Source organism: Castor canadensis, chromosome 14, assembly GCF_047511655.1.
Source record: "Castor canadensis chromosome 14, mCasCan1.hap1v2, whole genome shotgun sequence".
In the NCBI taxonomy this organism is placed as follows: Eukaryota; Metazoa; Chordata; class Mammalia; order Rodentia; family Castoridae; genus Castor; species Castor canadensis.
Window position 1 is genome coordinate 81,227,643 of NC_133399.1, and position 19,304 is coordinate 81,246,946.

The 19,304-nt window shown below is 35.8% G+C and overlaps 1 protein-coding gene across 21 annotated transcripts in view; it reads right to left on the bottom strand.

Moving 5' to 3' along the window:
- Tenm3 (teneurin transmembrane protein 3) overlaps positions 1–19,304 on the bottom strand; it is a 2,373,066-nt gene that overhangs the window by 1,167,856 nt on the left and 1,185,906 nt on the right. The window lies entirely within an intron of this gene.

Genomic DNA, 19,304 nt, shown 5'->3' on the forward strand with positions numbered 1-19,304 from the left:
CCCACATTTGGGGCAGGTCTTCCTTCCTCAATCATCTCTGGAAATATCCTCACACATACACTCAGAGGTGGGCTTTATTACTCTCTGAGACATCTTCATCCAATCAAGTTGACAGTCAAGGATAACCATCACAAATGCCTAATAAAATGTGAATTCTGTGTAAATAGTTGTGAGACTACATTGTTTACAGAATAATGACAAGAAAAACAGTCTATACATGCTCAACACAGATGAAAATTTTTCTGAATATTTTCCTTTCTAGGTTCATTGAATCCAAAGATGCAGCAACCATTGATGGGCATTCTTTTTAGTGATTGCCTTTTTATTTTACCACGTGCAAAGTGAATGTGTATTTCTTAACACATATGGAGGCCTTCTAACAAAGATGGGGAAAAAAGTTCATTATAAAGTGCTCCCATTTCAGATGCCAGCTCTGAGTACAACTTCTACATACATGGCAGTTCTAAATGTATCATGATTAAAATAAGCTAAGAAACATGGACCGTCTACTCCAAAATTGTGTTTTTCAGTGAGACAAAGCATGAACTTTGTGAGTTTCCTTAGGGAATTTAATTCCACCTAAGACTTTGAAGCAACAAACATCTCCATTGGACTTACTCTACCTTTCAGAAGAGACTTTCTCTTTGTTATATGCAGCTTGTACACCAGATTCCAAAAAATAAGAAGCACTGGATCATGCACCCAAATTTATTTCTTAGCCTGCTTTTTTCTCTCTGTCTGTCTGTCTTTCTCTGTTTCTGTCTCTGTCTGTCTCTCTGTGTCTCTGTCTCTCTTTCTCTTACACACACACATTTTGTTTTTCTGTTGCAGTCCCTTTTTCTTTTTTAATGTGGTCATTAGTATCTTTTGAGTAATTTATTTATCTTTAATAGACTTTATTTCCTTGTTTAAGAAAAGTGTTTATTTTGAGGCTACTATTATAAAACACATTGAACATTGTGGAAAATTTAGGGTGGACAGAGCAAAAAGTTATAGATGCTCTTAGGGGAGTTGAGGAATGTCTAGACTTCTTTTTTATTTTTCAAACCTCAGATTATTTTTTTATTTGTTTGAAGTGTCCTGACCTTGACCTCAAATGTTCTAAATACCACGCCAATTACTAAATGGAGGAATTTATTTATTTATTTAAAAATAATTTCTACTGTGAAAGCCAACTACCAAAAAAGTGGTCTAACTTTCCAAGCTTTGTGCTGCCTCCATGTCACCGTTTCCCCTCCATGTAACAAACATTGAACTCACACCCACATAAGACATTTATACCACTACTGAATTCTCTTTCAGAGGAACTGGGGCTGAGCTCTACAGAGTGAAATTGAATGTTGACACAGATAGAGCTTGAAAGGAGGAAAATGAGCATTTAATTAGGGTGTTTGCTGGCATCTGTTCTCTGGCATTTAGTTTTCATTTTATTTTACCATCTAACTGTGATGCTCTATTCCACAGAAATAAATTATAGCCTTACAAAAGTTCCCACACTTCCCTACACACTTCTGATTTTAGGGGAGAATATAGTCTGGGTTTCATATGTGCTGCTGAATGAATTGTCTGGTTTCATCCACTCCTAATTTGTGTCAAATATCTCTAGTTATCCCTCACCCCTAGCACCTCTGGAGATCCCTTCTTCCTTATGCCTTGTTTTGACCATAACTGACATCATTTCAGTATGGAATTTAGAGTGAGCCAGCTGTCAAGTTCTGTGTGTCCATTCTGATTCCTTATTGTTACTTTAATAAGGTCCATCTGCTGGGTGCCAGCCACCTGCAAGAAGGTCAGTTTTGTAGGTGAAATCTATAAATGGCAGTGATCATGCACTTGTACTAAATACAGAGGTTGTAAAGCTTTCTCACAAGGGGCAAAGAGTGACCAGTGTTGAAGGGAGACCCAAACAGTTACAAAGAGAACTAACAAACCAAAAGTGTTTTTTAAAAATTGCACTTTAGCTATAAAGGCTGCTTCATCATTTTAGGAGAGTGATGCACTCCATCCAAGACACTCTCTTCAAATTTTCCAGACCCAAGAGCAAGTCAGAACCTATGTTAGTAGGCATTTCAGTTAATTCAACCATTCACCAAACGCCTTTATTGCCAAGTCTTGACCTCTACAAAGTGGAGAAGAGTTGCCTAAAGACAAGTTTTCTTGGATCACAAAAGTTACCTTTCATTTCACACCCTCATTTAAAACATGTGAAAGTGACATGTTCCACATGCAATTTCTTTTCTCTCATGTTGTTCAGTTGGGAATTTAATTGTTTTTTCACCTTGGAAAGAAATTCATCATTCTTTCATAATAGGGAATTCCTAACCAAAGAAGAGTAGGTGGCAGGGGTGGGGGTCAAATTGCCTGTGCATGTGGCTCAATTTTCTTAGCATTTCCCCTTTTCTAGCTGCTTTTTTAATCCTGCCTCCCCAAAAGTATTTGAAATAAGCCCCATCATTACTCTTGATGTCAGAAGTGCTTTTGGATTTGCTGAAAAGAACAGATTAACAGCAAGCCAGGAGAAAGCAAATCAGAGTTTGACCTTCCTGGCATAGAGGGATAACACAAAATAGACCACACAGCATTCAACATGGCAAAAGTGGGGCAAAATAAGAGAGGGATCCAGCCATATTTGGTATTTTTAGCTTTCTCCCATGTGCCAATTAGCAGTTTAAAGCAATTTGCAATGTCACCCTTCTTATCATAGTGGACATTTCAGCACATCTCCAAAACTGTATGTACAGAGAAAACAGTATGTGCAAATGACTAGTGGAGTCATAAACAGGGAGGTAAACAACTAAAAAGTTAAATAAAGAATTCATTTTTTCCTCTAGCATCATCCCTACGGTCAGCCTTAAAATACTGCTTGTAAAGCATAATACCCACTTCAATCACGTCAGCCGCTGATCATTAATTGCTTCAGAAAAAGACAATATTTTATCCATCCTCTTTGGAGTTCGAGTGTGAATGGTGAGGCAAAAGAGAGCGAAAGTGAGTGAAACATGAAAAGCTTGATTTGTTAGGACCCCTGCTGTCTGAAAAGAGATCAAAGCTCAGAGGGAGGCTGTAAAACAGCCGAATGCACAGCACTGAAACATGGCCTGTGGCAGCTGCTCTGGGCACTTGCTCGCAACCCAGGTGTGCCTCCAATTGCACTCTGCCAGCTGAATCTTGGGAGCAGGCTACCTCTCCTCTTCCTTCATTATTTCCACGGCAGTCGCGGAGGAGATGCAGGCTCCATCCATCACAATGCGCAAATTCACAGTGCTCAGATTCAGCACAGGCCTAATTAAAGCTTTTCCTTTCATTTGTGGAGATAATTAGACTTTCATCTCACCAGGAAGCTTCAGAAAGATCTATTTCTTTCTTCAATAAAAGCTACATCAAACAAAAGCAGATTTTAATCGCCTTTTCTTTGGGGCATGAGTCAATAATGAAAGATGTCATGGGTAACAAAAAATTGTGTGCAGAAAAAAGAGGCAAAAAAAACCGCCTAAGCAATGTTCTTTAATTAACAGCATGTTTGCAAACACCATTAATTTCTCTCATTAAAATGATTTTTATCTGCAACTGATTGTTGATAAAACAATCGATTTGAGCATCTCATCTGTTTCACCGCTATGCAAGAACCCATCTGCTGTGCTGTAAAGCAGTAATCACGCAGGCTGTTAAAGCAACATGTGAGAACAATAAAAAATGCATGTGTGTGTGTCCAGGATTTGTGAGGTGGACTGCAGGGCAAGGGCCACTCTTCCACAGGACATGTATAAAAAAATGACTTGGTTCAAACTAAAGGACAAAACGTCATAAAGATCCAAAGTGCATAAATAAAAACACAAATTAATATGTGCAGGCAGAAAAGCCTCCATCTGTGTTTAGGAATCATTTTGTAAACAGATTCTGAAATGGAAGGCAGGGAATCTAGATGCATTTAATAGTGTGCCATTGGCTGGTGTGATGTAATTTTAGATGACGCACGTGTGACTTGTCTACCGTTTAAGATACTCTTTGTTTTTCAAAAGGAAAATTCTCATTCTGAATGCTTTTTGAGTCATGTTGATTTCAGAATTTTCTTTAGCCCTGAGAAAATAAATACTTCTGGAGGATGTAGATTAATGAATGGAGTCCACTGTAGAATCAAGTATAGGGGCAGAAAGTTTGAGAGTGAGTAGATACTGGAAAAGTGTGAGGATAGACCACAAGACACAGGATTAGGAAAGGATAGCAAAATATATTTGGGCACAAAGCAAAAGAATTTGCACAGATTCACATAGGAGAAGAGAATTTATTATACCTTTGGAATGGAATTCTGATGTGATTTGCTCCACTTGCCCAGCCCCTCTACTCTGATTCTGCCAAATGTTGCCTGTTGCTCTTTCAGGAAGTCTGGTCACAGTGACCAAGACCATATAATGCTAGAAAACTCACTGTTTGTAACAGTTTTAAGAATCTGCAACTTCATTCTTGTTTTTATTTTTTTAGCAACTTCAGTCTTCATTGAATTAGACTGTCTTTCTCTGACTTCCAGTCTCTGGTGGTAATTCTGTCTTTCAGAACCACAGTCTGAAATTAGAGTTTTCTCTATGAAAGAAGACTCTTTCAATCCCCAAAATCATATCTAAGTTGTCCCTACCCCTTGACTTTTCCATGATAAATATGTAATCCTTCAGGCAATCTTCAGATAATAATTTTTCCTGGCCTTTTCAAGTTCTTAGTTTTTCCTTCTGAATATATTCCGGAGTGTCAATTTCTCAGTCAAGTCAGAAATGAACATTCTATCCCAGATGTGAGCGGAGCTGTATCTCATTCTTTATGTGGCCAAGCAAAAATGTCAAATATTTCTCTTCTAGGAATTCAGAATGATTTTATGATAAATAAAGGTACTCTACCCCTCTAAATCCCTACACTTTATGGTAGGTTCAGAGTTCAAAGCTCTTAGGAGAAATATTGCCCTCCATTGAGATAATAAGTAATTTAAAATTGTTGATGTTAGCTCATCATTTGCATGCAATATTTGTTTTTAATATCTTGCATCTTAAGATCCCACACTATGGAAAATTTCTGATGATTAAACCTTGTCTTGATGGTATTAACCCAGTGGTTAAAAAGTAAAAAAAATTTTTTACCAATCCACCAATAATTCTGTTCCCAGGACTGGAAATAATTGTTTGACTTGTTAAATAAGTGCTTGACAACTGATAAAAGTATGTGATTTTAGTGTCTCATAAATGCAGACTGATAAATGAATCTCCTCATTTGTTAGTTTTAAGGATGTGAGAGAATAATTTTGGCTGAAAGTCTCATAATATCTGACAACTTTAAGCAAAATATAGATTTGTAGTAAAATCAACTTGGAAAAGTTGGTAGAGTTTCCAAATTGAATTTGTAAGTAGTTTGCAAAATCCTTTGTTTTTGTGTCATTCTGGTTCTTTTAATTTTCTCAGTAAAATAAAAATAGACATCTTTTTCATACAGCTCATCCTATCAGTTGTTATAGAATGTTCATAAGAAATAAATGCAAAGGTAGTTACTCCTATTATTCACTGAAAATAAAATAATGCTGTGGTATATTACTACAAATTTATTTTTTAAGGTTTGATCATGGAAAATAAACAGCTTTCTGAAAAAGAAAGAAATAGATATCAACAGTTGTTCCCCCAAATTAAGCTCAATCCTTGTGTACTTGTAGGAACTCTGGATGATAATATTTACTGTTGGGTGCCAAAGTTGCAACTGAAAAATAATCTTTTCAATTATCTACTAGGGATGCACCCCCACACCTGCTGCCTGCTAAAGCTACCAGCATTTTAACAATTTCTTCCTGTTGGAAGAGCAAGCAGTGTCATTTCCAATGAGACTGCTGTCCATTAGGCCACCGAGAAGTGCTGAAAAGCAGTGTAGCGTTCCCCAGAGACAGGGCTTCTCACAGCACACCTGATATCGAGCAGAGCAAATTGGTGTCTCGAGGTCATTTCAGAAATCAGATTATGTGCATGACAACACAAGGCACCGCTGCTATGCCATCTGCCTGGCCCACACCTGGCATGTTTAACCCCAAATGTTTTTTCCTGAGTCAAATCAGTATGTTGTCTTGAGCCAGTGTTTCAGGCTCTGTCAGGCAAAGATCAATTGCATGTCATCACTCAGGCTGGCAGGGCTAAGTAAACAAATTGATGATGTTATTAGAGATTAATATGATTTAGTAAAATATACAACGGCTTGATACTTCAGTGTTCTTTGGGGATTATCCTAACGACGGGAGATAGTTGTTCAAGATACACACAGAACTGTAGGAGTATCCGATTGAGTGGGTTGATGTCTGAACACGTAAGTGGGTCTTTTGAAAGTTAAAGTGCATTTCCCATGTAAATGGTTTACACCAGGTGGTTTGGTTCCTAGCTTTTATTTTAGCTCATTGGATTATAGCTAAACTGTAATACTAGTAGAATTATCCCCAGTGTGGGTCTTCAGAATGAGATATCACATAGTGAAAGGGAGGAAGAAGGTGAAAATGACAAAGAAGTGGAAGAGAGAAAAAGAGAAAGTGGAAGAGGTCAAGAAGAGGAAGAACAATTTTCTTCTTGAAAAGCAATTCAAGTAGCAAAGTTACCCATTTTCTTCTGCATTGGCTCCCTACTCTTTTAGGAGGTGCCTGCTCTCAGGAGTTAGGTACAGGAAGAGAACGAAAGGAGGATAAGGGGACATGCAGAAGAGGTAAGAGAAGAGGTATAAGTCTGAGCTGCGGCTTCCATGGAAGCTCATTCTGCATTCAGGTGCAGCTGTAGTCCAGTTGGGGCGGGGTCATTTGAAAGTTGGGTGTTTCCATGTCAGGACCACTTTCAATCAGAATGCCAGCACCACTTTCATTGCCCTTGACAGTGAGGGCCACAAAGACAAATGGTGAAAATGTCTGGTTAACAACCTCTAACCTCCCACTCAAGTGCTGCTGAAGTGTAAACCAGGTGACCTAAAGGATGATTAAGGCAAAGCGACAAAGTGGTACCTGTTTTGTCACTAAAACCTTGGATTAAACAGCAGGGAAAGTGGAAATGCTTCTGGCACTTAGAAAAGAATAGGAAATAAACAGGCACTTCTGAGGCTTGGAGACATTTCCAGCCAATGAAGGACTGGTTTCTAAGGAGCCCGTCAACCTCCCCCGAGTGGAGCAGCAGCTGTGCAGTGACTGTAGCTGTTGCCTTCCAAAATAAAGGGGTGGAAAAGATTTGAGTGCTGAAATCTTGGCTGAGAACACCCCCTAGAAGAGAAAAGCTACTCCTCCATTCCTATGGACAGCTAATTTTGGGGACACTGACTTGGAGTGGAAAATGTTTTCTAGGTTTTTGTTAGAAGTGGGTACATAACAGGGGTACCCCAAGTTCAGCTGCCTTCCATCCACCACTTAAGGGACCACTCTCTGCCTCTGCATCAGAATAGTTTGTTGAAAGAGGAAAAGCCCTGATATGTGCCTCACCCATAATCTTCTTAAAAGACAGTATCTGACCCCTTTTATCTTTTCTAGTCTCTTGCTGAGGGTAATTCTATTCATTTGCTTTTGCAAACTACTAATAAAAATGGAGAAAAGTAGAAAATTTTATACCTGTCACTATATTTTTATATGAATGATACATACATCTTAATGAAGAAACTGAAGGTCAGAGAAGTTGTAAATTATCCTGGTCAGCGAGTGTCCACACCTAAACATATATGGTGCAAGGACTCCTGACCCCGTGTCATGTATTTTCACTAGTAATAGTGGCCAATGCTGACAAAATACCCTTTCTGGTTTTTTGTGAAGCATGGTGACACTATTGCTCTGCTACCTCAAGGAGTCCCCTGCTTCAGGATCCACCACTTTTCCTGGTTTCTTTCTCTTATTGATTATGTCCCAGCGCTAACCCTGAATGGGATTTGGTGTTTGTGTCCTAGACTCCATGGTATCAACTTGCTATAGCTGAGGTTCTTATCATAGGCTCACATTCTATTTAGAATGGATTGTGTTGATTGTCTGATAAGTTCATTAAATTGTTCTGTTTTCTCCTTTGAACTCACAACTTTCTACACTGGTATTTATGGCCATAAGTGGTCCTTGCCTAGAAAGAATAATCAATTCCTGTACTATCATGTAGAAACACTTTTAAGGCTTGAGCTGGGGTAAAAAATATCCTTTCAAAGGGTTGGAACATCTCCCAGATCCTCATTGCCTCTGTGTCCTAAAGCCATTCTTGATGGAGGTCTCAAACTGCTGCCTTCTTTTACCACCTGCCACCACCAGCAAGACCCAAACATGGTGCCAACCCTTTAAGTTGTCACTTGCAGCCAAGTCCCTAAGTCATTTTTTGGTGCAGTAATTTCTTTTCTTTGATTGGCCCAGAGAGGGCAGGTGGTGACTCTGTGAGGTGGGCGGGAAGCCAGACATGGGCAGGTGGGCAAGTCATGGCATTAGCTATGAGACCCCCAGGTAAAAAGTGCCAACAAGAGATAAAGAGGTGCAAAAAGTTGGGGCATCAATCCCCTGTAATAAAACTGTCTAGCCAGCCAGGCACATTTAGGTTTGTCTCTGAAAATAAATATATCCCCAATGAAAAAAAGAAAGGTCAGGCCTGGCCAGGCCGACATGAGCTTTAAAGAACACCCAGCAGTTATGAGAAAGATACCCAGAGCCAATTCAGCAATAACCTTTCCTAAGAGAATAAAAAATGAGTTTCTGAGTAGAGGAGCTGTCTACTATTATCCGTAAAAGTAAATACAGATGGGAATAAATGGAGGATATAAGCACGTGCCTATGATGTCGCTGAGTGCAAATTTGATTATGCTAAGTAAACCAGAAAGGATGGCTGCTGTACGCTTCCTTTCTACTTATGTTTCTCAGTAACATGCAATAGACATTTGATTTTCAAAATGGAAGCAACTGAAATTTATAGAATATAAACATCTCAAGTGTTCAAACATCTGAGTGATGAGATCGAGAGAACAACATGCCCAGATTCACAGTCTTTGCAATCAATGCCACCATCCACAAAGTGACTTGGTTGGGAGTTTGGTTTTATAAAGAGATATTTGTTTTATAGAATTCACAAAAATTTTTTCTTTTTAAGGAGTAAATTTTGTTCCTTCAAAACTTACCATGAAAAACTCTCTCTTAAAAGAAGCATAGTGAAACTAAACATAGACAGCACTTGGAAAGATGTTCAGTTGTTGTAATGGGTTTGATTTTCTATTCTGCATCCTGTCTAACAGTTCTCTTTACCTCTCGTCTGCCTGGAAACTCACCTGAGAAGTAACACATCTGACGTCCCAAGGACAGAAAATGAGACCCATTAAGGGATCCATCCAAGCCTGCACACTTATTTATAATATTCTTAATATACAGCAATTCACCATGTTTGGGTTGCATTCCTCTGGGCATGTCTCTTTACCCACCGAGACTACTTTCATTGTCTAAGGTATTTCTTGTCAGGTAATTGTGAACATTGGAATAAAACATGTGAATCCCCAGAAACTAATTGGTATCTAGTATAAGTCATAGGTAGACTTTTAGTCTTGTGTTCTAGTTCCCTTTCATCCCTCATGCTAGTGACAATAGTCTACCCACACTAATCATCTTCTTCCCATTTGTGCCTCTTTCATGTCCTCCAGCTACATATTCCCACTCTTCTATATTTTCCTTGCTAGTTATGACAATTGTTTCATGGAATTAATAAGAAATTGTTAAGAGCCTCTAATGCATGTCTTCCCTTTACATGCTAAGCTTTATTGCTGAATACTATCAATCATTGACAAAAGATCATTTTATATATGTGTGCAAATATAAGGTATATCAAATTATTATATTTGTTATAGTTCTAAACTTGAAATGAACTCAGAATAATGAGAGGATTCCTGGGAAATTCATAACATTGATCTTTATGTGCTTATGACTGTCAGTCACCTCAGGAGCATCTGTCTCTAACCAAGAAAGATTCACTGACCAGAGTGATAGACTCGTGGGGTTGGAAGTGGCCATCCAGTTTCATGTTTTTCAAATTGTAGGTGGGGATCCATTATTAGGATGTGACATCAATCTAGGGAGATAGAAGAGCATTAAAAAAACGAAATCTGGTAAACTGGATGAGAAGAGAGTAGATGAGGTAATTATGTGTACTAAGGGTAAGCATTATTTTATAACCATTTTATATCAGTTATCTATACCTCTGTGTGTAAATACTCATAATGAAAACTTTTTCTTCTGAGTCACACTAAAAAGAAAAAGAACTGAAAAGTCACTATCTACATCACCCCTCCAGTTATCGCTTCAGTAATTAATACTTGCTAGTTAATACTAGATAATAAACCTTGCCTTCCTCCTTCTCGTAGGGTGGTATTTAGACATCTGCCTGAATCCTATCAGTGGTAATGAACTTATCTACTCATGAAATAGACAATCTATTTTTAGCTTTAATAATACAGTTGGTTCCAGTGAGCCAAAAATCAGTATCCTTACCCGGTTAGGTGTGGGTCTATTTTTTGGAGAGTCACAGACTAAAATTTTCCCCCTTCTACATGTCAGCCCTGTAAATACTTGACAATTGGTATAATTTTCCCACTGAATTTTATTTTCTTCAGCAACTTTTCACATGGCATCTTTTATGATCCTCTTCTGCCCATTACTCCTAATGTGTCTTCTTGAGATGGAATGCTTAGAAACACATATCATCCTTCATGTTTGACCTGCCAAACCAGACTATTGAAAGTTTTCATCTCCCTGATTTAAATCATGCTTCTGTCCAAATGATATAAAAGTACATTAGTATTTTTGGCTTTATCATGCAGTTGACTATTACTGAATTTATAATCAACTAAAATGTAATTTGCATAGGCATTTCTCCCAAGCCTTATTAACTCCCCCCTGAAATTTACTCACCATTTTAGTGGGGGAAGGGATGTGGGTTGAGGACTGTAGTTATTCTTGTTGGAGGGTATACATTTTGTTTAAACCCATGAATAACTTTGTGCATCTAGAGGCTGCTATCCTATAAATTGTCACAGTTTTATTTCACTTGCAAACTTGAGAACTATGCTGTTTATGACATTTAAGACACTGAAATTTTGGACAAAGAGGACAATACCTGTTTTTTAAAAATTGAATTATAAAAGAGGGCTTGTGAGTTGATTGTGTGAAACTCAAAATATTTTCAACTAGAAAAATCATTACAAATGATGTCTGGTTTGTAGATCACTCAGACTCTCTAGTGGAGTCTTTACCATCAAACAGAATAACATTTGCTAGACTTATTCTTGGTGAGCAACAAGAAATATGAAACTGTAATGAACAGAAAAAGAAGTGGGGAATAGATACAGGTTTATTAAGTTTGATCGCTAAAGTAAGCAAGCTAAAGTAAGTTTGATGTCTAAAGGATGTTAGTTATTGATGCTTCAAGACAAAAGAGGATAGTTTCTGCTGGGTATTGAGGGGGGGGAGCGGGAGGGGGCGGAGTGGGTGGTAAGGGAGGGGGCGGGGGCAGGGGGGAGAAATGAACCAAGCCTTGTATGCACATATGAATAATAAAAGAAAAATGAAAAAAAAAAAGAGGATAGTTTTCTAGTTTCCTGATTTCTTTCTCATAGTATTTGAAGATCTTTCCTGCATGAGGTCTGAGCGTCATGATTACTTCATTTAAACATTAAAAGAGATTTATCTATTACACATTGCAGAAGCTGCAACACACTTAGGTTTTAATTCATTTTAACCCTTTCTTCTCCATCCATTCCTGCACCTCCTATCAAGTGTCACTGCCACAAAAAGTAAAGGCTGGATTAGGAATGAAGGAAAGGGAAAAATGTATACCTTCCATATGGTAGTGGGCAGAGTGTTTCAAAGCTCCTAAAAAAGTGGGCAATAGGTAGTTTCATTATAATTTTGCTAATGAGGGAGCTGGTGTCAAAGATATCATTATTCTAAGGTTAAGTAACTGAACACAATAAGTGGGTGTGTTTATGTGTTTACCATTGTATGTGTATATTTATTAGAATAAAGATTAAATTGATATATGTGCATATGCATATGAGTATTTCTAATATGCTATCTATTCTCAAATAAAGAATACATAAACTCTTAGAAAAAAGTCTCTTGCAATTTAAATCTTCCATTCAATATATTGGTCATAGAAAAATATATCTAAAGGTTGTAATATTGCAACGAAGGTGTAGGAGGTACAATATAAATGCCATTTATAATTGGAATCTAAAATATTGAATCACTCTTCAATGAAATTTATAAATATAGTAATTTCCCTGTATTCAGGGGACTAGAAGTTTTTACTGCCCACAGATTGCTAGATGAACCTTTGATTTCCAGATACAATTAATGTACAAGGGTAATATGTGAGTGTCATTTATCCTCAGGCCTCATAAGTATAAAAACAGTAACATACTGTGAAAGTAATGGTAACACTTAGAAGTCCCATTATTATTAACTCATTTGACATTCACTGTAATCACACTGGTCTTAATGAATTCATTTGGCTTGTGCATATTACATGTACTTTCAAACACACACCATTGTAAATCAGTGCTAATGAATGTGTTGAACTCAATACAGTATGACTTTTTTTTTAAAAGGAACATTTAAAATCATACATTATGTAACTGATTGGCATTTTAGTATGATGGCAAGTAACAGCCTAAATAAAAAGTAGTGAATTTTATAATGAATTTATAATGAATTTTATTTCATTTTAAAAATCTGTTTTACTGAATTTTAAATTACACATGGCCTGTGGATAACTGATCTCTAAAGAAGCACACTGAAAGAGATATATATAGATGTAGAATTTTCAGGAAAAAAATCAAAGTAGTACATGGATGAATAATGCAGAAATTCAATAAGTGGACAAGCACAGTAAACACTAAAGGGAAGTACTGAGTAACTTTCAAATATCACATATTCAAATACTTAATTTTGTTTGTAAAATAAATAGGTAGTACTACATCTGCCAAACCTGTGTCTTTTTTGCATGTTTAAATTCTACTCTCTGCTATTTTTTTCCCTTGGGTACATGAGGATTTCTCTGAGGTCTCAAGTTCATTTTTGTGACAGCTCTAAGTGCTCACAGAATACCTGCTTGATAATGGCTGGGTCTTACTGTCTGAGGTTTGTCGTTTTCTGATCATTTTCTCTTGCAGCATGTTCATATTGTGCTGATACTGCTGGTAGCCACTCTCAATTAATTTGGGGGTATTTGGAGTTCAAAGTGACCAGTAAGTACCTCAAGTAAACTAGATGAGCAATATTTTATGGTGGATTTATTCATTTATTTTGGTTTTTCCTGACCAAAGTGGTGCCTAGAATAGCTTGGTGCTTTATAGCTTTTGTTGGTTCAACATTTCTTATGTGATACATATTTGTACTGAAAGTTCTGTCTCCAGCACCCCCATTTTTCCTATGAATTTTCTCTTCCTATGAATTTTCTCTTGCTGCATCTCTATCGGATTTAGCTCTTTCCTCATTTACATGTGCACATGAGCATCCATGTTCTTTTAGCCTCCTTGAATCTAGTTTTATCTTTATTCTACACTGACTTTACACAGAGTCTCTTCATCATACAGCATTGCTAAGATTGCAACATCTTTAAAAATAATCATTGTATCTTTCTCTCCAATATATAGTAAATGTTTGCAAAGGAGCTACCCTAAAAAACTTCTGGTCTAGTCAGCAAATAAGTAAACTGCTCCATATAGTGATCACTTTCCTGATGGGATCTAACTGGACACCAAAGAGGGGAGAACAAAGTTTTACTACAAGGTTCTTACTTCTGCATGCCTCTTCAATCTGAGATACTGAAGCTTATTGTAAGTATTGTCTCTAACATCTAAAGGGCTGTTCTCTGAAATTCTTGATGATCTCCTAACCCTCTAAAGGAGGAGTTTGTAGCCAAGACTTAACATACTCCTGGAAGTCTCTAATTTTTCCTTTTTTTTTTTGTTTTTTGAGAATTCTTCCTGGTTTATTTTCATTTGGGGTGACAGCAGGGAGATTTTAAAATCCTAAAAGACAGTTACAGTATTCCAACCTTCCCAACTGGAAAAAAAAAAGATATTTTTTGCCTCATGCTAGACAGACCCAAATGACCAGAAAATTTCATCTTGGTCTATGAAAGAGTGTCACAGGTAAAGCTAATTTTTCCTCTTAAATACATATTTAAAGAATATAGTTCTTCTGCCTTGTAGTTTTTATCCTGTAAAGACCAGTTTTTTAAAATAATTGAGTGATAAACTTAGAGAAGAAAAGACCTGTATCTATGTAGATTATCCTTCAATTCATGATCTTTTTGCTCAGTGCCTAAACTTAATACATTCTCAGTATGTCATTTTGAAAGAAATGAATGCAGGGATATACTAGAGCTGATCGGCCATGAAAAACTAAAAAACAACTTGTTAGAACAAGAGAGTGTGGGAGGTTGAGGAAAGAGGAGAGGAAATTGGGGGGTGATTTATAAAGAATGCACTGGAGTGACAAACAGGAATTCCTGATGAAGTTTCAACAACATCTTGAAGATTAAGGGGAACTGTTGGAGAATTTTAATTGGGTAAATAACACAAGGACATGTGCATTTCATAAAGATGACACTAGACAGGTATATGGAAAGCAGACTTGAAGAAAATGAGTGACTATGTAATAATAAATTGGGAGTCCATTTTATTAATTCACATGAGAAATTATTAAGCCCTAGATGAGGAGGCAAGAGAAAAGAAAATGGGACAGAATGGAATTCTTTCACAGGGAACCTTCTGTGTCTGATTAGATGTTGAGGATAAGGAAAAGGGAAGAAAACATATTTGTGTACAAGGCCACTTAACAGGATATGATGGTGAGGATAAATAAGAAAAAAGAAGCAGATTTTGGCAGGTTTGGATTTTCAGTTGTTGAGCTTTTAGTTGTTTATGGGAGTTAAGTGGAAGTAATCAATGACCAGTTCAAAAAAAAAAAGCACAGTTATTAGTAGCAGATATTCTGGAACCAGACTGTTTAGTTTAAATTTTGATGTCATCACTTATAAGGTTTAATCTTGGACAAATCAATTAACTGTTTGGTGTCTCAATTTCCTCATGTATAAAATGGAAAAAAATTCAATTCACAGGGAGGTTATGAAGATTAAATGAGTCAATATACAGAAAGTTCCTTGAATATTATCTAGCTCTGTGTAATACTGCTTACTAAGTTCTGTGTAAGTATTTGCTATAATTATTGTTATTGTGGCTGTTGCTATTGTTGTTGATATTATTGTTACTATATAGAAAGATCTGGAATGAATACATAAATTTTGGAGCATTGGAATAATAAGTGCATGTTAAAGCTTTAGGGGTAGAATAGATAAAATTTTATATACACATATTTATATATTATATATATTTATATATATAAACTTATCTTTGTAACTTTTAACACTTATCTCCAGAGACTTCAAATGCCTACCTGTCAAGAAACCAGAAATACTGTCTTCTTTTGGTTCCCTTAATCTCCTGGCATGCTTACATTTGCAGACCTCAAGTAGGGAGTTTTGGTGTGTGATCTTGATTTTTGTAGGGAAATTCTTACACAATTTGGCCAAAATCTTGTTAGTATTATTTTTTTGCTATGCACTACTTTTACTGCTCTGTGTGTGGTACTAAAAGTTTCTTTCTTATCACGAACTGCTTCATTTTTATCTTTGCTTGTATTTAAACATTTTTTGAAAAATTAGAATTAATCAATGTATATGGACTATTTCTATGTTCTTCTGTTTACTATAGCCAATAGATGTACTTCTTCCATAGGTGCCTGTGCACACGTGCACACCCCACCCCACACACAAAGTTAAAAAGAGTTTATCTCCATATCTGTCCCAAGAAAGCTGCAATACACAGATATATGTGAAAAGATATAGTTCCAGAAGTAAAGATTATCTAATCAACATCTCTCATATTATAGCTGAGAGCAATGGACCCAGAAAGATGAAGCAACTTGTCTGTGATAAAACCAGAATTTGTTTACATATTGTATTTTACAGCACAGTTTAGCTGGAATATAAGATCTGTAATACAAATATACAATCTATATCTTACTATGTCAATAAAACTGAAAAATTCATTAAGAAATCATCATTTTTATCATAGTCAGAAATGTTTGCTATATTTGGACAGAAGTACTTTTTATTCTAATAGAAAACAAGCAAACAGCTAAACGTGCAGAACTAGTTTGCTGTGGTTCTTTCCAATTTTACTTCAGTACTTACAAAATATTATTAAAACAATTAGCATATTGTATTTTTGTTTTTAGACTACCAATGCTATCTACATTTATTGTTTCATTTAATTCTTATTATATTTCTATTAGTGAAAAAGGGATGAGCTGAATTTCTACAGGCTGTTCTATTGATACTTGCTAAAATATGTGGTATTTTATGAACAAGGAAAGTATTATTTAGCTCTTTCCCACAGCATGCACATTTAATTTGATCACACCTTAAAAAGATCCTCAAATTAAAGAGGTCTTTTTCAAGAATTGTGCTTACATCCTTTTTTTCAAGCTTACATCCTTTTTTTCAAGCATACATAAACATACCTATGGACTCAAGACTTTTATGCATCTGAAGATTATTATTAATGCTTGTCAAGACACTGTAGAAATAAAGAAAAGTGATGTTTGCATTAAAATAAATGCCAATAGTAAAATGACAATAAGGATTACCCAGTACTGTCAAAGAGAAAGGGCAATTTATGGTTAGTCAGCCAGCAATACTTCTGCTTCTAAAATGCCACTCACCAGGATAGGACAAACGATGGCACCGTTACTATGTGATTCTAGTTTTAAAAATTTGGATCAGATGTTAAGGAAGCGGTATTCATTTTTTCTTTGTTAAGACCAAATTGTCAGGATGTATTAAATGAACAAAGTGACAAAGTAGATAAATTACGAATGCAGAAAACTACACATTAATGTCCACTTTTCTGGCTTAAAGCAAAATCATACATAGAATAATACAGTTTAATAGTAGTCATCTCTGCAAACCTTCAACAATGAATTTCAAGGGAATCATTACTTAGCACTATTCAGAATCCTTCAAAAATGATTAATTGGCAGGACTATCTGTTAATTTCTTAGAGAAGTCCTAAAATATATATTCTGCCAAATGGGAAATACTACCTGTTTCTTACTTTGTCAAGGCATAATATTTAAAATCATATATTTAGATATATAATACATAGTTCAAGACTATAAAGAATAACCCATTTTTTCATTATCTGTTCTTAGGCATTTTTTTCTAAGATTGGACAATAGAAGCAGACAGAGGACATGGTAAAATAAATACAAGAAAAATGTTTTAAGAAAAATTTCATTCTATTTTGAGTAATCAACCTATTCATTTAATTTCTCTAGAGTGCTTTTATACTGCCGAAATTAATAATGCCTTCATTTTTTCATAGTGAAATCAACTTTTATCTCTATTTTATAAAAAGACTAAAGTTAATAACCAAACAAAATTTTAAACCTGAATTTTAATAATCTTTCCTGTTCTACATTGTACCTATCAGTTCTAATCCTTCTTGACAGAGTGAATAACTTCTAGATTTATTATAAAATTTAAAAATCAACTTTTTCAAATAGGTTAGAAATTATATCTTAAATCATAAACTCTCAGGAGGCATTTCAAAGAACAAACTTAGAAATAGAGTCAAAATTAGCTTGCAAGATAAAAGAATTTTAAAGCATGTTAAATAGTTTGTTTCACATACAAAATGTAAATGTGGATAGGTGGGGTGCATGGAGAGAGGGATGCCTAGCAAATTTTAAGTCACCAGAGAGCACGATACTTGCAAAATCTGAAGACAGATGGAAAATTATTTGCTCCATAGCACAGGACTCTGGAGACTCTTCAAAGGGTAAAAGTTCAGTACAGTACACATCCCATTATAGGTTCTAATTTTTTAAAATAGCGACTTGGTTTAATGATAATAATAACAACCACTGTTGTTATTATCATTCTTACCAATATGCTGGATATTCCTACTGAAATGGTTTTTTGAACTCAGGATGAGTATCATTAAAAAACAAGCAAGATATCTGTAGGTTTTTCTGAAAACTCAATAAAAATAACTATAATTAATTCTGTCCTCTTGCTCCAGATTAGGGAAATTAACAGTGCAATCTTTCCAAATGGAATGTCAGGACTAGTGGCATTCAGTTTTGTCAGAGTAGGAGTAACGGATGCCGTTGAAACTCATAACGATGTTCACAGCATTGGAGTCATCCTAGATACATTATCGACTGGATGGATGCCTCAGCACGTCCCTGTGGGCTGCACAAACTTGCAAAACAGGCAAAGTGGAACCTGTGGATGGCAAAATACCATCTGGTGGCACTGAGTTGTCCCCAGGTATACATTAAAAATATTTCCTCATCAAAATATGAACAAAAACTAGCTTTTCCAAAGATAAAATGTAATCTTAATCCCGAGCATACTACAATGTAAACTGCTAAACTATGATGACTTGTATTTAACTTAGTTTTAGATCAAATAATTTAGAAATATTACAAAAATACTTGCTGAACCACGAGTGCATCCTGATTGATACTATCAAAGTGGAAAGATATTTACTAAATTGTGTGTTATGTTGAGCTGAAAATAGACTTTTCCATGAGCTGTGCTTTACTTTTATGTTTAAAACCAGGATTAAAAGGAGTAAAATTAGTTATTTAGGGAATCTTAAAAGAATATAGTTTTGCATATATGTAATTTCTAACTGTGTACATGCATTTACACACACACACATATGTTACTAAATTACTTCTATTACACTATTGTACTTGCATAGTCAAATAGTTTATATGACTTCTTGAAATAAATAGTAAGCCTTCTCAATGCTTCAAGGAGCCCAGATCAAATGTTAAAGTTCCTGAACTAGGAATATGACTATAAATCACTAAAAATAAAGAACCTACATGTTTATAATTTAAATTGTTTAGTATCAGTCTTATCTGAATTCTTTTAGTAGTTTGTTCCTTTAATGTTAAAAGCATATAATACAAAGTGGAGGGCTCCATAAAAGTAGTTTTTCATGTGTATCCATTTACTCAGTGTATCCATTTACTCATTGAATGAAACCTTCAACTGTAACGATTAATAGAGTGAATATTCAACAGGCATATGAATGCCTATTGTTCTGTTTTAAAAATCCAATGTTTCAGATTTACCACCATGGATGCTCTGACAGAAGCAAACAGCAATTTTGACTTGAACCTTTTGAAAAAGCTGGTTAGAAACAACTCAGGGAACCTTTTTTATTTTTAC